This window comes from Meriones unguiculatus, chromosome 17, assembly GCF_030254825.1.
Source record: "Meriones unguiculatus strain TT.TT164.6M chromosome 17, Bangor_MerUng_6.1, whole genome shotgun sequence".
Lineage (NCBI taxonomy): Eukaryota > Metazoa > Chordata > Mammalia > Rodentia > Muridae > Meriones > Meriones unguiculatus.
Window position 1 is genome coordinate 27,402,592 of NC_083364.1, and position 23,851 is coordinate 27,426,442.

The 23,851-nt window shown below is 44.3% G+C and overlaps 1 pseudogene; it reads right to left on the bottom strand.

Moving 5' to 3' along the window:
* Positions 1-8,067: 8,067 nt before the first annotated feature.
* LOC110548128 (L-lactate dehydrogenase A-like 6B) overlaps positions 8,068-23,851 on the bottom strand; it is a 32,265-nt pseudogene continuing 16,481 nt past the window's right edge.

A 23,851-nucleotide genomic window follows, 5' to 3' on the forward strand; every position in this document is an offset into this window, starting at 1 on the left:
AGCAATCTCCTCTCCTGGGCTCTCTTCAGGGGCTCTGATCCTGGTACTCAGTGCCAGGCTTCAACACCTTTCTATGACTCATCCAATGCTAGGGCTAATACTTCAATCCAAGGCTGCAAATTTGCTAATGGCTTCTCTTGGCCTTTCACAGCTTTAAGCCTCAGCTTAAAGGACCCCTTCATGCCTGGGGAACTCTCACACATTACTCAATTGTCAGTGCCCCTAAAACAATCCTTAACATTGCTAACTCTTGAAGGTCAGGTCAAGTCAAATCAAATTTTCAAGATGATACCAATTCCCACCCATGGTAATGATTATCTCTTAAAGCCCTATTAGCAAATTTTAGTGGAGATATCAAGAAATTCAAACTCTCACGTAGTGTTGCCATGAAGGTACGGGTGCAATTTCTTTGGAAAATGATATAGTGTTTACTAGAAAGAGCAAACATAGTTATTACATATATATGAAAGGAAAGGAAAATATGGGTAAAACCAATACTTGCACACAATTGTACATGAGCACAATCATTCATGGAAGTATTGTTTATAATGTGCAAAGCAGTGGAAAAAAAATCTAGCGTCTTCAATTAATGAATAGATAAACAAATTTTAATATGTTCATACCATAGATTGTTTCCTAATCAAAAGGGAGGTGGTGGTTGTCTATACTGTAGCATGCATGGACCTTGAAAGCAGGACCCTAAGTAAAAGAAGCCAGTCACAAAACATCCCAGTGTGACCTCACATGAAATGTCTAGGCCAACTGGATCCACAGAAATAGAAAACAGATAAGCAGTGGCCTAGGAAGAGGACTTGGGAGAAAACCAGGAGTGACTGCTGCCCTCCGGGGCAATAAAAAAGGTTCTGAAATGTACCATAGTGGACCTACACCTCTGTGAATGCAGTAAAAAGCAGTGAAAGCGGAGGAGCCAGGGTACATGGCTGAATTGTATGATGTTACACTTTGGTACAGCTGTGGCAAGAGAGAGAAAGCCGTGACAGGGATATGATCTGTGCTTCGGAAGACCACAACCCCAATTTTTAAATCTTCTACGTTGCTATAAAAATCTCTGAATAGTTTTAGTGTCCATTTAAAAAGTTTGGTGAAACAGCGGAGGATTCAAAAGAACAGTAGACACAGGAGAAAAACAGGAAGGCCACAAAACAAGGGTATCATAATGCTCTACTGAGCAGAGGCTGGAGATCAGTACCATCTTTGTTGCTGTTCACACATGATTGCACCACAGGCTTTAGAAGCTCCACACATGTTCTGGATTCTTGAGCTAAGGCTGTGTGTTTCCCTCCAGGGCTTTTACCATGTGTTACTGGTTTCTCCCTTACAGGATCTTTTTTATAGGGTTAGGATGGTACCCACGTTTTCTACATTTCTAAAGTCTCTATGCTAATGCTGTGGTTTTGAGAGCAGCTTTGAAAACCACCATCTAGGTCTCTGAAGACGCATGTTCTGTTTTTCTCAAATCCTCTTCCTCTTGTTAGGTTAAAAATATCCTCTAAAGAAGAGAAAAAGGGTAGTGTATGTGTGTGTGTGTGTGTGTGTGTGTGTGTGTGTGTGTGTGTAGAGAGAGAGAGAGAGAGAGAGATGGCTTGGCACCTAAGAGCTGCTGCTCTTTCAGAGAACCAGGGTTCAATTCCCAGCACCCACATGGCAGCTCACAAATGCTTGTACCTCTAGTTCCAGGGTACCAGACACCTTTATACATGCAGGCAAAATGCCAATGCCCATAAAATAAAAATAAATGAATTATTTTTAAAAAGAAGAGAAAGAGGAAAGGGAGGCGAGAGGGGAGGGGAGAGGAGAGTTGAGGTCAGTAAAAGTAACTTCTTTTGTAAAATTCTGTTGAAGACTTTTGTAAAGAATTTCTCAAGTCTTTTCCCATACTGTGTTTTCTGTGCTGTTACATAAATGCAGAGCAAAACCCTTTGTTAGGGATAGGTACGGTCACAGATAGACACAAAGCCACATACATAGGCACAGCAGGCATACAGGCACAGACAGACATGGAACAGAGAGAGCCAGACACACAGGCAACAGGGACAGACAGATCAAAACAGACAGGTTACAGATCAGTAACCACAAACTACAGACAGACCGAAAACGGGAGAAGAAGGGGCAAATTTAAATGCGTACTCAAGTACTCCAATTCTGGTCAAACTACTCCCTTCGGAAGTTGCTTTATTTTCATACCCGAGTGTGTTTATTGATGCAAATATGTATATGGTTTTAGAGCTGACCACTGGGCACTTGGTATTTGGATAACCAATTAAGGGGCTTATCCCTGGAGATGACTGATTTTTCTTGTCTCAGCAGTCATTAATTTCCCGTGGTTCTTTATCTAGGGGTGGGTTCTTGTGAAATTTCCCCCATCAGGCTGGTATTCCAACTGCTGTCATTGTTCAGGTCTTGTTTAGGTAGCCTTATTGTCCAGATCCCATCAGGCAGCTTCCTGTGATACATGAGAGATACAGTCTTGCAGCAGATAGCCCCCAGCCTTAGGTGTGGTGGTTTTGTTGGGGCTAGGCACTCCACAGGCAATTTTTCTCTGCAGGTTGACCAACTGTGGCTCAACATACTGTATACTGCAAAGGAAAACTTCTTTGAGGAGGAATGAGAACACTTATCTCTGGGTGTCGGATTAAGTATTGAGAGTGTAGTTAAGAGATTATACTGGCTTGGGAAACGGCAGTGGCAGCTTTTCCTGTGAGGTCTACAGCCTCACCTGCCATGTTGGTAGTTGGCTAGGTTTCTTGTTCCAGTGATAATTTCCTGCCTATCGATCAGGTCTTAAATCCAATTATACAACTCCTGGTTACCCCCAAGATATCAATGCTGTAATTGTGTGCTTGTGGACATTTTGCCACGTCTGTCATTGTTGTGATTCGGTTACGACTACTGAATGCTTTCATCCCTTGGCAGCTTTTAAGGCAACCCCTGATACTGGGAAAGCTAATCCGCTGGGGAGGAAGATTCCAGGGTAGATGTAGCTCTAATCCTCCAAGTCCTGTGTCTGAAGTGTGTGCTATCTTCAGTAATAGAGATTCAGCCTTTAAATTCTGGGAGACAGCTAAGGGTATATTGAAATAGCCTATATTGTTTTCGATGTCTCTACTCTTAATGGTATCCCATTTTCATTTTCCAGAGTCTTCATAGCCAGCTTTGGCTATATTTTATTCTTCTGAGGCTCTGGAAATTATAATTTTGACATCAGGCATTTGAGAGGATGAATGGGTTCTTCTGAGGGCCTCAGGGGAGAATCTACTCCATCTCTGCCGATTCTTTCCTGCATCTTCACACTGTATTCCCTCTGTACTCATAGCTGCATTCAAATTTCCTTCTCTTATAAGGAGTCATTCTGGATCGGGGCCCGCTCCAGTGGTCTTATTTAATTTTCCGATGTAGTATGGGGTCGGGAACTTGGGAGGTGGGCAGCAGCAAATACTTGGGTGTAAACATGTCCTCTGAAGGGAACCTTTTGGTTTTGATGAAATACAATTTTGATCTTGTCATTTGTATTTTTTAGCATCATATTTAAGACATCCTTGTTGACTCTATGGTCATGGGGTTTACTCCTATATATTCCTCTAAAAGGCTTTAATAGTTTCAGTTGTACTCTTTGGGTTTGTTTTATTTTCCTCTGTGTTATGGTGTAAGATGAGTGTGGGAATGAAAATTCCTGAAAAGAAGCTGTGTCTGGCTATTGTTAACCAAAAACTCCTGGAAGGAATTTCCGTGTCTGCAGAGTCTGGTGATGGACTGAGAGGAAGGAATTTCAGTACTGTGGAGACACTGGAATCTTGCAGCTTCAGATGCTAATTACTTTAGGTTGGGCTGGTTTTAGCTTCTGGAACTCCTTGCTCTACTCTGTGTCTGCATTAATATCTCATGATAATAAATTAAAAGCTCTTAGGTGCTATTAACTTAGCAGAACACTAGCTTCCACCAATCTAAGAGCAAGAATGTCATCAGGCAGAATCTTGGCACTCTAGGCTTCCCCCATACTACTGTTCCTGCCTCTTCTGTGTACCCAGTAATGTATTTTAAACTCGGCTTGATTTGTAACTTTCTCTGTTCTGCAAGTCTATAAAAACTCTGTGGAACTGCTTCCACGTTGGAACAAGGAGTTTTGAGTAAGCCGAAACTGTGTTCCCAGGCCGTTGTCACTCACACGGTTCCAGAATAAACTATTTATCATTTCCTTTAAGATGAGAGTTGTGGTTTTTGTGTCAACAGTTGTGGTACCCAACGTGAGGCCCGAAATGATTCTCTTTCCGCTGGAGGAATCGTCTGAATGGAAGCCAGGGCTTGGACCGATGGAGTCTGGATGATTTGGTGATATTTCCTCAGGTGGATGGTTGTTGAGCTCTGTCTGGGGCTCTGGACCTTCCCTGGTTTGGTCTTCGGACCATTTTGTTTATGCTGAGCTGATTAAGAAGGCTCCTACTTTAATAATATTTTGTTGTTGTTTTGTTTTTTGAGACAGGGTTTCTCTGTGTAGTCATGGCTGTCCTGGACTCACTTTGTAGACCACGGCCTTGAACTCTCAGAGATCCTTGCCTACCTCTGCCTCCTCTGCCGGAATTAAAGGCGTGCGCTACCATGCCCAGCTTGATAACATTTTTGTCAGCTTTCAATTTAAGGCTTGTTTGTTTGTTTGTTTTGTTTGCTTGCCTTCAGCTTTCTAAACACAGTTTGGATTCTGGCTGTTTAACTTATTTTCAGTATTTTATTTACCTTTGGAACTTTAGCGGCAATGCTTTTAACCTCTGAGCCATCTCTACAGCCCCTGGAACCATTTTCTTAACTGAGGTTCCCTCCTTCCAGATAACTCTAGCTTATGTTAAATTGACATCAAAGTGTCCAGCATAAGCCAGGCACGGTGGCACATGCCTGTAATTCCAGCACTCGGAGATGCAGAGGCAGGCAGATCTCTGTGAGTTTGAGGCTAGCCTGGTCATCAAAGTGAGCTCAGGACAGCCAGTGCTACACAGAGAAACCCTGTCTTGAAAAACCAAACCAAACCACAACAAAAAACAACAACTGGGCTAGAGAGATGGCTCAGACCTTAAGAACACTGGCTGTTCTTCCAAAGGTCCTAAGTTCAGGTCCCAGCCACCACATGGTGGCTCATAACCATCCATAATTAGATTTGGTGCCTTCTTCTGGTCTGCAGGCACAAACACAGGCAGAATACTGTGTAAATAATAAATCTTAAAACAAAAACAAAACAAAAACTATACAGCACAACCCTCCCTTGAGATAAAGAGAATAGCCTAGGTCTGTGTTTTTGTGTATATGTATGTGTGTGTGTGTACGTGTGTGTGTGTGTGTGTGTGTGTGTGTGTGTACATTTTGAAGACATTTTTAACTGCTACTGCCTTTTTTAAAAAAAGCAAACAAATGTGTTTTAAAGATCCTTATTCTAGCCAACCCTATGCAAGAAGAAACCTTAAGCATTTTTAAATTGTCCTTTTATAAACCTACTTTGAGGCTTCAACAGACATCTTAGGCTGTACAGATCATCTTAATGTGTTGCATCATATTGATACACACATATTTAAAAGTATTCATCTCTAATTTTGATTAAAATAATAATAATAGAGTCATCAATGCTAGTTCTCTTCTTGATGTATTAGCCCACCTTGGATGTCTCAAACATTAATAAGTAAATGTTTTTTCTAACAAACCATTCCAAGGTATCTGTTATAATAATTTCAATCTCTAACAAATAATTTAAATTTGATAAAGAAAGCAAAAATTATTATGTTCTTTACCTATGTTTATAACTTTTGGATATCTAATATGTTTTCTATGTTTTAAATGCAAACTCTTATTCTTTCAATTAAAATTATCTCATTGTAATGTTTTCTAAATTTTATAATAATAATAATGTCAGATTAAAATATACTATAAATGGTTGTTTAAAAATATATATGACTGTAACTAAGTTAAGATTCATGTAAAGGTTATAAAATTTGAAAAGATTAATTCAATACACTGAGATAAAACTAATGCTTTTTTTTTTTTAATGGTTTTTTGAGAGAGGGTTTCTCTGTGTTGCCCTGGCTGTTCTGGAACTTGCTCTGTAGACCAGATTGGCCTTGAGCTCAGAGATCCACCTGCCTTTGCCTTCCTGAGTGCTGGGATTACAGGCATGTACCACCAAACCTGGCTTAATGTTTGAATTTTAACAGCAATGTTTTCTTAAGTCTTGTTCTCAGTATCCTTTTACTAAATGAACACTTAAAAGCCAGTGATTCAGCATATATTCTTATTGGAGTATATATTCTTATTCTTTTTAAATGACCATTGCCTTAAGTATAAAATTCATTTTGAGAATCATGTCTACTTAAAATATTCCTACTAAATTACATAGTGATTGTAAACTCTGTCCTACTGGACAAATGTTTAAATATGCTTATAAAATTGTGTGTATTAGACAAACAAATAACACATAGTATCGGAAGAGACTTTTAATTGCAATAACTAAAGTTTAAAACCAAAAGCACCGTCTTCTTCAAAGGATCTGATCCAGATGTTTACAGTAAGTAAAAGAAAAAAAAAAGGCTATCCCGTCAAAGACTTCCTTCTGACTTAAAGATTAGGACTCTCTCCAGGCACTTCCAACTCACTCCCGGGACATCTCACATCATCCGAGGACACACTGAGGGGATCACGTTCCCATGAACCTCAGCTCCTACTTTCTCCCTGACCTCTCATCTACAAGACTCCCTGACCCTTGGCAAGACTGCTATCCGCTGTCCCATTTTGGGACGTCCCGCTCAACAGTCACTTCTAGCACTTTGGGCACTTACGAGTCTGTGCATGGACTGCTGCCTTCGGGAATAAGGAAGCTTCTTCAGCATCTTCCCAGGGCAGCACTGGTCTATGGGAATAAGCATAAATATTTAGAAGGCAGTTGATAACATGTCACTTAGCCAAACAACAGCAGCACATTCCATGCTATGGCCTATTAACTCCAAAGCCATGGGCTTTCGGCCAAGTTTATAGCACAAAACATGAATTCCCTTCCCTGGAGGGGGGCCTCGAACACAGTCAGAAAGCGGTTGGTTACACAAGTAACAATCATGCTGCTACCTACTGGTAGGGACATCTTGCTTAGCAGGATGGCAGGAATAAGGCCGTCGACGAATTTCCTCTTCTAGAGCCCTGTATAACCTTTCAGGCACCGCGACAGCTTCCAGTAGCAGTTTCTGCATTTCTGGTTTTAAATGAAGTTTTTGATACATTTTGAATTGACTTTTTGAGGGCCGAGAGATGCAGACCTGATTGTTCTGCAGACTGATGTCCAGTTTCGCCTTCACCATCAGTTGCCTATCCTTCCTTCTTATGGATGTTTTTGACGCCTTTGCCAAATAGTAAATGGAAGTAGCCGTATAGATTTATTTATGGGTCCTCTGTGGTGATCTATTGATATACCTGTCTGTCTTTGTGCCAGTACCCTATGCTCTTTGTCATTACAGCTCTGTAGCATAAGTAAAAATTGGGAACTTGGATGTCCCTAGTCATTATCTCCCTGCCTAGAATTACTTTGGCTAATCGTGGTCTTTCGTATTTCCATGTTAAGATGTTAGGATTCTTTTTCCTAATCCTGTGATGAATGTCTTTGGAATATAACATTCTGTAGGGCAGTTATGCATATGTATGTGTAATGAATTTACATACTGGACCCAGGATGTGACTAACTGGGAACATGTTGGCCTAGGCCCGTTTGGTGAAGGCGTGCACAACGGGCTCCCAGGGCAATTGAAGCCTACACACAATCGGCAGTGTATCTCAGGGACAGTGAGGCTGTCACATTAACCAGGTTACCGCTACAGGAGCACCACTTAGCATCATGGTTAGAGGTGGGGGAAGTGAGGTTTTCCCCAGACCACCTTAAGAGCAGTGGGAAGTGAGGTTTTTCCCCCAGGCCACCTTAACACAACCACACTAACCGCAGCCCAGATGAGGAGGAGATAGCGTGTGGTCGCGTGGTCTCTATGGAGACCCTGCCTCAGCAGTGAAGCGCTACAACATCATCAGGAAGACTCAGAACTTGAGAACCGCATCTTCCTTGATGCGCCAAGGTGTATCTGCACTTTTCTTCAGCCGAGCCTCCTCTTCGGGAGATAGAGTCGCCTTCCCAACATCTCAGATTCCATTTAGACTCAGGACAGGGGACATAAGAGAAAGATGGTATCCTTTACTTCACCGAGATCCTTAATCATGGTAGAAATGGGATGTACCCACTGAAGATCCTTCATTATGTTCTATGTGGTCAAAAGAGCCCAGCAGCCCAGGACATGTAACCTTTCAGTTTGAGCACCTCTTAGGCACTGTCAACCACCTGCTTGTGAACCTCCTTCCATTGCTCCGTGTCAGCATCCGGGCCTTGTTCTGAGTTCGGATTCTTCAGGGAGACTCTGGCAATCTTCTCATCACTCCACACAGGCACACTGGAGTCTCTATGTCCCCTTAGATCCCATCCATGAGAGTCAAGCGGGTGAACTCCCAGCCTTTCCCCATCGGGTAACCAGGCCCAGCTGAATCCAGACTGTGCTTCCCATAGCTCAGTTTGGGGGGAAAGCTGCTTATTTCCCAAGCCACATAGGTCAAGAAATCCAGTGGGTTTGAAGCAATAGGCAGCTTGCAGTTTGGACTGTACTTCACAGCGTTGGGAACGGAGAACATGAAGATGTTCTGCCTCGTCTGACCAAACTGAGCCAGCTCTCTCCTCTTGTTGATAGGCCCCCACTGTGATAATTACCAGCTCGGAGTTTGCAGTCATGGTATAGTCTTTGCTAGAGACAATGTTTGGTATTCTAAGGGAAAGGCTGCCATGTTGGAGATCCATCATCTCTCCATTCAGTTTGTCTTTCATGACATCAACAGGGCAAGTGCATTGGTCAGGTCCTTCATTAAGATGCTGATGGCACAAGCCATGTCAACAGCACCAACCCCAACAATATTACATATATAATCTTGTTCTGGGGAGGGAGGCTGTTCTTCCTTAAGAAGATTCACGACATGGTCAGCTGGCCCTTGGGCACTGACATCTTGGACTCAGAACCTTTTGGGAGAGCATGGTCTGGACTCCGAGACAGTGGCTCCTGTTCTAGTTCTTAAAGCTTCACTTGTTGTTATGGTTATTTTGAGACAGAGCCTTCCTGTGTAGCTCAGCCTGGCCTCAACCTCATAATCTGCCCACTTCAACATCTTAGATGCTGAGGTGCGGGTGTGGGATACCCTGCTCCTCCTCCACTCCCAAATACACATTCTAGAAGAAATTTTGAATAGTTAGAACTATTGAGGAGCCACTTAAACCATATCCATAGCCATATGTCCACAGTCTCTCTGTCATCTATCTAATTTGTGTGTTAGAATATTCATAGTATATATTTAGGAGGAACTCTGAAAAGATTTCCTTCAAACTATAAGTTACTTTTAGGAACTAATACTATATTTTTCTATACACACAACTATTATACTTTTCTATATATACACGAACATTGTATTTTTCATTGTCCTATGTAAGAGTTTATTATAATTTAAAAGTTAAATAAGGCATCTGTGGCCATTTGAGTTTCTGTAAAACTGTGTTTTTTTTTTTTTTTTAAAGCAGATGAGTCTAGAGGGGTCTAGTGGTTGGCCATTCTTGTGTGTGCTAGAAGGAAGCAGAAGCAAGTGTGGTTATTCCAATTCATTGTGTTGGCTTTCCTCCTCAGATGGAAAGCTTCTGGGACTCAGGAAGCCCAGGAGCCATACAGCTCAGAGGTGGGACAGTTATCCCAATGCAAGGAAAATCTGAGACAAAGGAGCCTAGGAACTACACAGCTCTGAGGTGGGACAGTGTCCTAAGGAAGGAAAACCTGAGACAAAGTTGCCCAGGAACCACACAGCTCTGAGTAGAGGCCTCCTCAGCAGAGGCATTGCAGCTCCCAAGGGAGGATTTCCCCAACCTCAGCTGAGCTGAGGGGCTCACCAGCCTCAGCCCCTCTCCTTTTTTTTGCTTCTTCTCTTCTGTGCTTCTTGATGAGAGAGTCACATCAGGCAGCAAATCTCTTAAAAGAGATTTATTGGAGGAACAAACCCAGGAGATGAGGGACAACCCAGGAGCGGCTTCCCAGAAGAAGACAGCAGAGGACTGAGCAGACACAGCCTTTATATAGGATTTTTTAGGGAGCAGAGCTTTCTAGGGCAGAGATTTCCAGAGAGAGGATTGGTGGGATTTCAAGTCCTGCACTAGGGGGAGTTTAGGGGTTGGTGGATTTTCCAGTTCAGGGATTAGTTGGTTCTCCTGTTTTGGGATTGGTAAGGTTCTGTGGGAAGCTGAGGGATTGGTGAGTTTTTGTTTCAGTTTTTCACCTAAAATTGGCATAATCTGGGAAGGGTCCGGCTGAGGGGCTGGAGATGGCCTTTGTGACAGTGAGAGGCTGGAACTGCCATTATGACAGAGAGGTGTAGGGGAGGGGCCTGTTAACCCATGCCTGAAGGGGTTTACACAGACTTGAACTCTAAGCTCAACAGAACAACTTTCCTTAACTAAACTATGAATTTAGACTAAGGGGTCAGATTCCTGGTCTTGGTCCCTGGCTGACCGTGCCAGACCATATAAAGCTCCCTGCCTGGGAGGAATGACTAGTTTATACATTGTTGCCACAGAGACTGCTCTGGAGCTCACAGACTGCTCCAGTAGCACACGCCTCCCTCCCACTGAGTTCCCTGTCAGCAGCAGCCACAAGGGAGACTTCAGGGGCTGCTGCTTTCACTGTGGCTTCAGCTTCTCAGGTTCTCCAGGAGTCCGATCTCAGGTCCCAGTGCTGTGGAGATTTGGCCTCAGCTGCTCTAACCTCCAGAGCTGTTGCTCCCCAGAGGTGTAGAGAGGCCAGCAGCACAGGCCAAAGATAGGAGCACCCCTCTCAGGGACTACAGGGGAGATGTTACCCAGGGGGGCTGAAGAGCTGAAGACCAGACACCCAGGAAAAGGTTTAGGGGCTGTGCAGAAGCAAAACTTGAAGCAGCCTCACCTGGCTGCTGAAGCTCCTCAGGCAGGGGCCTGGCCACTTTCCTGCAAAATATACAAAGTTGACGAAGAATACAAAGTTAACAAAGGCAGGGAAGCCTTTCCTTGATGCTTGAGTCAGCGTGAAGAGCTAAACACTGACCTGTGCAGGAGCTGAGGCCAGCTAAACACTATTATTTTCTGCTTTGTCTTAGGTGTCCTACTGCACTGTTCCAGGACCCAGTCCTGCACTGGGCTCAGTATTACGCACTGTGACGTGCTGAGAGGGGCGTTAGAGCCATCTGGCTGCAATCCGCACCTTTAAATGCAATCTCCACTCTGAAACCTTCCCTGCTATTTCTAATAGACATGGAAAGGCAAATACTTGTTCATACATTTGCTAAATGAGTTAGGTGGTGTCTTAATGGTGCCCATTGTAGTGGGGCAGGCAGGAAAAGCACCGTGAGGTGTTAAAGGACGGGAAATTCCACTGGCAGTGAGAAGGTCAAACAGCTCAAGCCAGGCTAGTGTTATGCTGTGTGCTGGTTCTGCAGAGTCAACCAATATTGCTCTCCATCTCAGTCTTCAAGTTACATAAAAATGCGAACGTATGGCCGGTGTGGTGGCACACACCTTTAATCCTAGCACTAAGGAGGTAGAGGCTGGCAGATCTTTGTGGGTTCAAGGCTAGCCTGGTCTACAAAGCGAGTCCAGGACATTCAGGGCTACACAGAAAGTCTGTGTAGTGAGTTTAAGATACTACCTTTCATCTATGATATCAGCAACAATCAAAAGGTTTTACCTTGGTAACGTTAAAGAGAGACAGAGTGAGGGACAATGCTGTAGTGCTTTTGGAAAGTGGCTTGAAAGTATCTATCAAAAATTGGAACCCGTTTCCTTTTGGCCAGTCCACCATTGTTTATCCAACTAACATGCTTACACATGTATGAAGTGAAATACAGGTAAGGTTACTCACAGTAAAAAAAAAAAATTAAATGCTTTTTAAGAGTTTATATTTTATCTTATGTGTAGGAGTGTTTTGCCTGTGTATATGATTTGTGCACCACATATGTACAGTGCTTATCAGGGTCAGAGGAGGATGTTGGCTCCCCTGGGACTGGAGTGACAGATGGTTGTTAGCTACCCTGTGGGTGCTGGGTATCAAACCTGGGTCCTCTGGAACTTCAGCCAATGCTCTTAACTGCTAAGCCAGGTTTCCAGTGCCATTAGAGTTCTGTTTGTTTGTTTTCTGAGACAAGGTTTCTCTGTGTAGCCTTGGTTGCCCTGGACTCACTTTGTAGACCAGGCTGGCCTCGAACTCACAGAGATTCGCCTGCCTCTGCCTCCCTGAGTGCTGAGATCAAAGGTGTGTGTCACCATGCCCAGCTTCCATTAGAGAAAAAAAAAAACAACAACAGTTATTATTGTGGTGTGTGTGTGTAGGGGCCTGCGCCATGAGGAGGCACAGGCAACTTTGTGTGGTATGTTCTTTCTCTCCACCTTTATGTGTGTCCCAAGCATCAAACTCAAGTTTCCAGGCTGGCAGCCCTTGCTGTTCCTTTTTGAGACGACTTGCAATCGACTAATAAAGGAAGGATTAAATAAACTGAAAGGCATGCCTGCAATGAAAAACGTTGTGGATTTTCAAAAGCGTGAAACAGCCCCGTGTGTACTGACTTGGAATGTTCATTAATCTGCAGCTTTGAACGGCAGCCCTCACCTAAAATGTGAGGTGCACTGTAGTACCATCGTCTCTAAAGGTTGTGGGAAAAAAAAAAGAGGACTGTTTACCCACCTCCCATCTATCTACGGTTTAGTTATACTTGTACTGTGTAGTGGCTTGTTGCTGGGGCTGCTGAAGTAGTCAGAAAGCACTACAGACTGATTTACTGACAGAAAGATTTCTCATCAATCCGTGTTCTAGAACTTCAAGATCATGGCATCCTCAGGGATTTTTTTCTTCTGAGCGCTTTCTCATCTTGGCTTGAAGACGGCTGTGTCATCATCATTGTCATTGTTGTCATTATTGTTGTGGTTGTTGTCATCATGTTCATGTCCCGCCCCCTCCCCGGCTGTCTTCACAAGCTCTTCCGTCTGTGTGTCTGTTCTAATTGCATAAGGATAACACATGCCTGAGGGCCTGCCCCAGTGACGGCTCCTTACCCAAATCTCTTCTTTGAAGAAACTGTTTCCATAGGTACCTTAGTCCCGTTCTCAAGTACTTGAAGCTTGGATTTCAGTGAATGAGTTTGAGCCTAGGAAGTGGATACCGTTAGCTCACAACAAGAAGGGATCCCTTTCTGTGCCTCAGAGAGGTTGGGCCACCAGCCAGGACCAGCCTGGTCCTAGGGGAGGGAAGCTGTTGAGTCAGCGAACAGGAGGAAAGAAACCACGTCTACCCTTTGAAGTTTATATCCTACATACATGACACAGATTTTTGAAACTTAGTTTGTGTAACAGGGCCCCAGACCTTGGTACATTCCCAGAGCTTAACACAGCTGTCTCCATGATGAAATACCGATTAGGCCAGAAAATTCAACACATTGAAAAGGCAGCAAAACCAGCCAAAATGAAAACAAAGTCCTAATTCATCAAAGCCCATAGTTCTGGGAAAGTCTCTAAATGTACTAACCCTGCCTTTTGCTCCTGTAGTTCCGTATCTGGCTAACTATTCTTATTAACTGGAGTATGTCAACAAATTTTTATCTTAAAAGCTCGCCCTGAGAAAGGCTCTGTGCTACACTAGGATCCCAAACAGCCGCTGTGATCGATGGCTGGCGAATAAAGACGTTCTATTGGCTTAAACCCATGTCCAAGCCATCTTCTCTAGTGGATATTCCACAATAATTAGGTAGAAAAAATAAGAAATAAGAAGAAAACATTTTTTCTTTTCTACATTGTAAGCATTCCCTTTTAATCTTTGTCACAGTTTAATATTATTATTAATATTATTAATTTTAGACATTAAAATTAGCCGGAAAGATATAGATCTGTCTCCTTTTGAGTTTCTTCAACCAGAAAAGTATAAAGTGTGTGTGTGTGTGTGTGTGTGTGTGTGTGTGTGTGTTTCAGGTGCATGGAAGGTGCTGAAATTTTTTCTGAGAGATGCTTCATTGATGGTCAAGGTGACCGGCCTGTGCTCTTGGGCTGCTGGTTCATTCAAATAACTCCTCTGCCTTCCTGTGCTGGAGAGAAGGAAAGGGGATGGCCTGAGAGCCATTCTGTGTGGGGCTGCCCTCCCAGGGTATCTACATACCTCATTCTCTATGATATTTGGCTCTATCTTACTTCTTCAAGAACTCCTACCTACCTTGGCCACTGCATTGATGTTGGCAATCTGTGGGCAGCTCGCCAATCCCTCTTTCAATCTGGATCCCGTTCAATGCCTCCCTATACTTCCTCTTCTTCATTTCCTCCACTTTCCTTCCTATATAGCACTGAACAGTTTTTTGAGCAAATGATATTTTTGCTTGACTATTCCCAGGAATCTTTGCCTATGTTGTTCACAGATGGAGCCCAAACAACTGGGGTCATGCCTGTCCTGACCCCTGTCGTAGGCACTTGATAATTATCAGCTGATTGGCAGACAGAGAGCGTGACCATCTGCTGGCCACATCCCTTTCCTTTCTGGCCCATGACTTAGTGCCTCTTCTCTGTGCTATCTCCTTTCTACATGCTAATCGCCACCTCTCACAGGTGAGGGTAACTGAGGAGCCTGGCCTGTTAGGTCTTTCAGGCTCATGATATCCTGTGATTAAGGCATCAAGAATGTACTTCTTCTAGAAATGAAGGCTTACAAATGCTGAGCAACTTGGTTAGGGTTCTCAGCAATTACAATGCCCAGGCTCATCTCTGCCTACATTTTATACAGTCTGTGACTTTGAGTGGTAAACTGAGGCCAGAACTTGACCTTCTGGAAGTGCCCCTGTCTCTGCCTCCTTTCTCTCAGTCCCTACGCGTCTTTCTGTTCGCCTTCCTAGGTTTTTAGATCTGTTTCTCCATTTTTAGAGAAATCTTACGGGTAAGGGTTGGAGGTTAACTGTGGATGCTTGCTTTGGCTAGCTTTACGTCAATTTGACATAAGCTAGAGCCCTCTGGGAAGAGAGAACTCTCAGTTGAGAAAATGCCTCTATCCATAAGATGGGGCTGCAGGCAAACCTGTTGGCAATTTCTTGATTAGTGATTGATGAGGGAACACCCAGCCTACTGGGGGAAAGTGCCATCCTTGGGTAGGTGGTCCTTGGGTGTCTTAAGGAAGCAGGCTGAGCAAGCCAGGCGACGAAGCCGGTACGTAGCTCCACTCCCTGTCTTCTCCCTCAGCTCCTGACTCCAAGTTTTCCATCCTGGCCCTGACTTCCTGCCTCAGTGAACTGTCACCTGGAAGTGTAAGGTGAGATAAACCTTTTCCTTCCCAAGTTGCTTTCGGTCATGAAGTATTTTATCACAGTGACAAAAGCCCCACTAAGACAGTACTTATCCGATCAGTGCCAGGATAGGATCAGATCTGTATGGCAGTTTCCTTCCACAAGCCTTAGTGGAGAACCTCTTGGGCCCCTGGCCTGGCACGGACCGCAGATTCTGGACAGCACTCCAAGAGGACTTCAGATAATTTGTTTTTTAATCTGCATACGAGCTTTTCCAAGAAAAGGCAAGCCTTGTCAGTGTTATGGCCAAGTCTCACCAAGCCTTTGTCTTTTTGATAGACATGCTCAATTTTAGGTGACTTCATGCAGAAGTGGGAATAAGCACAGGAAAAAAAAAAAAAAGCCCAAAACACCCTTTGGCAAGGAAGGCATTATGCAATTGCCTTAGATGTAAATTTACCTTCTTAATTATGGGTGCCTGTGGGTACAATTACAGATAAGTAGCATTTCCCAGGTCTAATCTTCTTCCTGCTTCCTTCTCTGAGGCCATGCTGGTAAGCCTCCCTGGGCCTTCTGTTTAACTCAGAGGTGGGAAGGCAAATTGAAAGAACTGCCCTGACTGAAAGCTCAAAGGGGGTCAAGGGAGAGGTGGGCGCAGCGGTGCTGGGAAAGCACCGTTTAGAAGTGGTTCCAAGAAAATGTTTGCTATCTTGCAGCATGGACTTCCAGGCTGTCTAACCGTAGAGTGGCTTCCTGGGTACTCATGCCTGCCCCTCCTGAGTTCTGCATTCAATGAGTCATGAAGTGGGGGGGAAGGTGGAAGCAGGGGAGAGAGGCGAGGGAAGGGAGGGATGCAAAAATGGATGTGAGCCATGCCAGGCAGGTACCACCCCAGCATTTCACTTCAGAACAGAGATACCAGAGCTTTGCCAGGCCCGTATTACAGAGGCAGTGTCGTGGGGCCGGATTCTGCAAGGACCCTACTGGTTTCTGAAGCATTGGTTCCTATTAAACACAGAATATTACTGTCTTCTGGAAAAGTCAGCCTAAGTACAGAGGTCAGGAGGGTGGAGAGTAGGCCCACTGTAGATCCCAACAGCACAGGGTCTGACAATTTTAACACGTCGTGAGTCTGTGTCCTTGCTTGAGGAAGAGGTGTTTTCGGTGTTTTCCAAAGTATAGTTGAGAGCTGGGTGGTGGCACACGCCTGTAATCTCAGCACTCTTTTAGGCAGAGGCAAGTGGATCTCTGTGAGTTCGAGGCCAGCCTGGTCTAGAAAGCAAGTCCAAGACAGCCAAGGCTACACAGAGAAACCCTGTCTTTAAAAAACAACCAAAATAAACACACCAAAACAACAAAAACAAATAAAATGAAGCATGGCAGTGGTTCACAGAGGTGCTGGTTCCAATCTCCCAAAGGCCTGCCAAAAACAAACTTGTATCTTTTACAGCAAAGCCAGAGTCATTTGGGAAGAGGAACTCTCAATTGAGAAAATGCCTCCATAAAATGGGGCAGTAGGCAAGCCTGCGGGGCATTTTCTTAATTAGTGATTTTCCTTCCATCATATCTGACACAGGGTCTTAGCAATTCTCTCCTGGGGCATTTGGTGGTCTTTTGACATCTTTCGCCTCCCTCCTGAAACCTGGGTATAATTCCCCAGCACAAAGCCCTCTGAAGATACCTATGAAACTTGGAACCAGGTCACCGTCCTTAAGATCTGGCTTTGCTTTGTCTGCCTAAGCCTGTCTCTCTCAGCTCAGTAACTCTCCTGCTCCTCACATTGGTGTGGGGAAGGGAAGGAGGTGTCCCTGTTGCTTTGGCCAGCAGGGCCAGTGGCACCAGCTTCTACAGAGAGTTTCCAGCTTTCTGGGGCTTATTAAGATGTGGCCAAACAGTCTACTGTTTCTAGCACCCACCTCACCGTGCTCTCGGGTCTCCAGCCCACACCGTCTGGGGAGAAGAGAGAAGAGTAAAGAGGTGGTGGGGGATGGTGAGGGAAAACATAGCTCTGGGGGAGCTATGTTTGCTGAGCTCCAAGAACCACAGAGCACCATTCAGAAAACAGGACTATTTGTGAACAGTGCTACAGGTGTTTTTTTTAAAAAGTGGATCTGCATGTTAGAGCACTGTATGGATAGAAACATTTAAAACACACATTTTAAAACTTAAGCTTGGTGGAGAGATGGCTCAGAGGTTAAGAGCACTGGTTGCTCTTCCAGAGGTCCTGAGTTCAATTCCCAGCAACCACATGGTGGCTCCCAACCATCTATAATGAGATTGGGGCCTTAGTCTTTGTGGGTTCATACGTGCATGGTCCTGCTGGATCATGTGCTGTATTGTCCTGCTTATTCCTTGTTATCCTCCATCCCCTCTGGCTCTTATGTTTTTTCTGCCTCCTCTTCTGCAGGGTTCCCTGAGCCTTGAATGACTAATATAACAGAACACCAAAGATAAGGCCTCGCCTCGGGAAATCCTGCAGTGTTCAATGATTTGGAGGAGAAAGGAGTACCTGTAGAACTGAGGTTTCCCAAGAGAGCTGAGTTAAACTAGGCCTTGGAGAATGGTCCTAGAATAGTGCTAGAAGCCAAGAGTGATGAAGTGTATCAGAGGGCATGAAAAAGTATCAGAACGTTCAAACGGCAAAGACACATTCACTTTGCATACAAAGATGCAAAGAAAACTGTTGTTGTAAATAAATAATGAGCTTTTGGGCTATATAACGTTTATTATTAGCCCTAAGATTATCACGGCAGTATTGTTTAACCCACTATCACAAATGATAAGACACAGACACCTGTTAGATTTTCTAATTGCCTTATTTACCTAGGGCCAGGCAGATATTTTCATTTACACTGTCTCAATATCCTCACCATCCATCTCCCAGCCCCCATCCAATGCCATCCTCCTTAACCATCCTCATCTGGACTATCTTCCATCCATAAGCTTATAAATACTTGCTTGTATTCTTCATTTGGGCCTTTTCATGCCATTATTGGAGTCCTTACTCCTCGCCCACGGGATTCCTTCTCCCTGCTAACCCATCATGGCATCCTCCTTTCTCCTTTGTTCCCATCTGTCTGTCTCCCCTGATTCTCTCCAAAGCCCTGAACCTTAGCCACACCTACTCCATTCTGCCCTGCCCAGGATAAAATGACTGAGGCAGGTTTACAAAACAAGGATAGGTATAACCAGATCTTGAGGGCCAGCATTAGAACAACCCCCAACAGAAAACCTGAAGGGAATGGTGGCTTAAGCGTGGCTTTGAAGTCACACAAATCCTAATTCAATCACCAGTGCTAGCAATTACAAGCCTTTGGCTCATTATTCTAATTCCTTAAGCCTTAGTTATCTAATTTCCAATGACCCACAGTCAGTTGTTGGTTTAATAATTTGTGGAAGTCATTATCACCACTCAAATCATTCTGGAACACCAGATTCTGACTTTACTATGCTCTATTTCCCTTCAGGACCCAACAATGAAAAACTTTTACCCTAGCTAGTGAAAACCACAGAGCTGTAAACTACGTCATCCTCCATTTGGGCGAAAACAACAGGGTGAGGAAAGTAGGTCCATCCATCTTCACAAAAAAATTCCGCCGACAAGAGGCTGTCCTCTTCTTCTGGCTGCAGTAACCTCCAAGAGGCTTTTCTGCTCCTGCTCTGCAGAAGCCAGCTATCATTTAATGCCTTTGCCCACCATTGTGAAGAGGCCGGCTGAAAACCTTCTTCATGACCGTTGGGCACCAGGACACCTCAGAATGCTATGGGCAGGTTTTCTTTTATGAAAGGTACACAGTAGTTCCTGGTGTTTCTCATCTTCAATTCTATAGACACTTGGGAAGACTGCCCTCTGGTTCCTTATGTAAAACAGGGTCAGAACACTTAGCCAAACTCTGCCACTTTTGGCAGGCCATTGTAGTCTTTGGATTGTAGTTAGGTTTATTTACATGATGTAGATAGATGGGAAGGCGTAGGTGGGAGTGGCTTGGAAATCCTTCAACTGGATAACGAGCATCAAAATAGGTAGACCGCAGGGTGGGGCTCTGTGTCCATTTCTCTTTAGCACATCAATGAGCGCAGATTTCATAATTAAATCCTTCTGCCGTAGCCCACTCCGGTTGTGGGTTGTGACTGCTGCATCTACTCTGAGCAAGGCAAGCATTTTAGTGTCTCTCTTTCCTAAGAGTCTAAAAAAAAAAATGTGTCTTACTGAGGAGCTGACTGAAGGTGTCGGACAGATGGTGTTACTTGTTTTCCAGGGTGACAGTCACCTACTGGGATCCCACACAGATTTGAGGCAGGCCTTCAGGTGTGTGTATTTAACACATGTGCCCACATCCTCGTCCCCTGCCCCCCAACACGGGCAGCCACAAACCCTCAGCATCCATGGTCATTACCTTTCAGATAAAGTCATTTTGAGGCCTTCGGGTCATGACCTGTGGTGCTCCCAGCCCATTGGTTTGCTGGTATCATTATGCACTGTCTGCTTGCTAATTGAAGCGGACAGTTGAATGCCTTATGACATCACCAGGCAAGGCTCTAATGGGCAATGCTGCCTTCTGCAGGGGCTGTTTTCAGCAGTGAACACTGCCAGTGACTCCCAAAATGCACATCTGATTATCACAGACTCAGACTTTAGCTGAGCTGGTTATGAATGAATTCAAATTACGAAACCCTCATCAGCCCCCCTCCAGGAGACACTCGGGCTATAACTAGCAGGGCTCTGATTAGAAGCTGTCAAAGGTTTACATTAGGACCCATTCAAAGACGTGCTAGAAAACAGACGTGGTTTCGCAGGAAGCATGGAAACTTTAGGAAAATTCCAGAGGTGCAGAAATAATGTCTTTTTCTTCCTAAAATTTACTGGACTGGTGAGATGGTTCAGTATGCAGGGGCATTTGCTGCCAAAGCAGCCTGATGACCTGAGTTCAATTCCTGGAACCCAGGTGGATGGAAAAAAGACCACTGAAAAGTTGTCTTCTGACTTCCACACACACACACATCACACACATGCACCATCACACACACACATAATAATAAAAATAATGTTTATTGTTCTGCCACTTGTACCCAGTTAACTTTGGGTGATGGTAATGGATAAGAATGTGTCTGAGGCTTTAGCTGAGCCTGTTTAGAGAGTCTGAAGCTTATTCTGTGGTGGCAAAGGGTCCATCCCTCAAGGACATCAGCAGGAACGGAGCTCTGTTGTTCTCAGAATTCTGCTGTACTCTGGCATGTGGCTGCCTTTTCCCTGCGTGGTGGTTACCTTCACCCACTCTGTCAACTTCTCATGGGGGGGGGAGCCCTTCCACCCGCAAATACCACTGGGATCTGGAGGAGGAGGGAATGCCATTTCTGCTGGTCAGTCAGGCTTGGAAACAACAGTCCACCTGACTTCATTTCATTAAGTAGAAAACTGAGAACCAGAAGAAAAATATCTTGGCTGAGGTCTACAGGGTGGGTCGTGAGAACTGGGTGTAGAGTGTCACATACTTTCTCCTCCACTTACACTGTGGAAGGTGCGGATTTTGTAAAATATCTGCTCTTTTTTTTTTTTTTTTTTTTTTTGGAGAAATGTATAAAATTTGTTGGGGATAAGCAATGATCCAAGGCTACCAGAATTCACCTCTGTCATCAGCTCCCTGTAATTGGTTTGATGTCTTGGTTACAAATCCAGCTTCATCACTTGGATACGGTATGGATACGTTGCCTCCCTCCCAGCTGTCCTAGCTGTAAAACATAACTAATGAGTTGATAACACTTGTCTAGTAAGGCTCATGGTGATGGTGTTTGCAGAGGGCTTAGCACGGTGTCTAGTGTGTGGCAGCCGTCAGGCTGACAGCATTCATCTGAAAGCACGCAGTCCCACGTGCCTTACAGACGCCCTCCTTCCTGTTCACAGCAGTCCTCTCAAATAGGTATGACTTTATCAGGGGTGAGAGTGAAGAAGAGTCCATGTCACTTGCACGTACTGCTGTATTGGTAGGTCCCAGTTCGTGATCTCCAGCCACGTGGGTGACATGCAAAAATACCTCATCTTAAGAATGTCCTCCCAGAGGTAATGTTGGTAACATTTCTCTAAACCTAATTAAAGTTCCTTTAGGGTGGGGGCCTGTTTCTCATTTGTTTTTGTATCCCTTAACCTAGCCTAGGTCCTTTCTGGGCCCTCTGAGCTCAGTGACTGTCAACTGGGATAAATATTGCCCTGGCAAGAAATTAAGTTTTGAGCAGGACATGTTGGTTTAACTCTGTAATCTCAGCACTTGAGAGGTGGAGTCAGGGAGATCAGGAGTTCGAGCCTGGCTTTGGCTACACAGTAAAGTCTGAGGCCAATCTGGGTTACAATAGACCCTATCTCACAAAAAGAGTTCACCTCCTGGCATGCTTACTCTGCATTTCTTTTTTCTTTCTTCCTTATTTATACAGAACTCTGCCTGCATGTGTGACTACACACCAGAAGAGGGCACCAGATGGTTGTGAGGCACCTAGGGATTGAACTCAGGACCTTTGGAAGAACAGCTGGTACCCTTAACCTCTGAGCCACCTCTCCAGTCCCCTTACTCTGCCTTTCCTAATCAGTTATGTATAGCATACCTTCTTGGTGTCTGGTTCCTTCCCAATAAGATACAAATCCATCCTTCTTCCCCTCATGCATACAGCAAATGACTTAGCTGAAGTTTTGTGAGCAGCCTTGATGTCCAGCTGTAGGAGATGGCGGACTAGAACGATGCTCTCCATTTGCTCCTCGCTTTCTGTACCAGGTATTGCTGTGAGCACTCGCCACTCTTACAATCAACATACTTAGTCTTTAGAACAACCTCATGAAGCTGGCACTACCATCCTTCTCTTACAGCAAGGAAAAAGCACCAGACGAGGGTAAGGAATTTTTTTTTTCCCCAAGGTTACATAGCAGCATGAGGTTTCAAAGTCAGACAGCCCCATTACACAATCAGGGCACTTGGCCACCAAATGGCCATCTCCCCTCTGGCCAAAGGCCAACTTGATAACCACAAACAATTTGCCTAAAGACATTGCCTTTTATCTAGTAAGAGCTAAAGGGGATGAAGAAAAAAATCCGCTCTCAAGTTCACACCAGAAATGCTGATGACGCGCTCCGAATGAGGGGAAACTCGGGGCATCGCTATACACACACTGTAATCTTATCTACGGAAAGCTGAAGAAACGCACACAGGAAATAACTGGAGGGAGAAAGGCCAAAAGGTTAGCTTTGCTCCTGGCCGATAGACTGATGATTTTCCTCGCCGCTTTGTAGATTTATTTGCTTCACTTTTGAAAAATTTTATCTGAAGCAAATGTTACTGGGAAAATCAGAAAAGGAAGAAAAAAAAAGTTATTTCAAAGTTGCTTTTTGTGCGCAGCATGGCTGTGTACCCCATGCATGCAGTGCCTTGGAGGCCAGAAGATATTGGAGGGTTCTCCTGGAGCTGAAGTTTTGGATGGTTGTGAGCCATCTTATGGATTCTGGGAATGGAACCCGTGTCTTCTGCATGAAGAACAAGTGTTCTCAGCCATTACACCATCTCTCCGGGCCCCATCAAAATTGATTTTAAGAACAGACCTTATTGTTAAAAAGCTTGGAAATAGAGAACACCATGCAATGCAACTGAGATCTACACATCTCAATGAACAAAGAAGTTTAAGCGAAACATAAAAATAAATGAATAAAAAAAAAGAACCATGATAACATGAGATCTTACAGTAGGAAGCAAGTTTGAAACAAATCATGAAGAGGAACATAATATTGACTGTCCTCTTCCCTGAAAACTCTAGTGAATTTCAAAGAAATTTCTAGAACCCCCATATTCTCTTACACAAAGCCTCAACAGCCACTGCGGGTTTTATTCTGACTGCGGTTCTCAGGGCAGTAGCAAGTAGTCAATAGATTACTTCCACTGCAGAAATTCTCCCAAAGAAAGAAGACGACAATTTCTCAGCTTTTTTTTTTTTTCCTTTTCTCCCTAGACAGGATTTCCCTGTGTAGCCTTGGGTGTCCCGGACTCACTTTGTAGACCAGAGCCTTGAACTCACAGAGATCTGCTTTCCTCTGCCTCCCTGAGTGCTGGGATCACAGGCGTGCACCACTGCACCCAGCTTTCCCAGCTCTATTTAAGAGAATTTATTACAAGTGTCTGTTTCCTCAAAAGTCCAGAGTGCCTGTATTTCTTGCCATTACTTTTGAGTCTAGAGCAGCAGCTTTGACAGCAGATTGTGAGATTTCTCAGGCCTTTAGATGGACTTGTTCTGTGACAGCCAGGGATCCAGAGGTAGATGTAAGGAAAAAGACCTTGGTGGCCAGGCCTTGCTCAATACTTTACTTGTGAAAGTCAGGCTGCCTGCTTGACCTCTGCCTCTGAGTCTGATTTTTACCTATATGTAGGTATACACCCACAAATCAGATGACCCAGTCTAAAGAGGGCTCATGGGGAAGAAAAACAAAAGATGTATT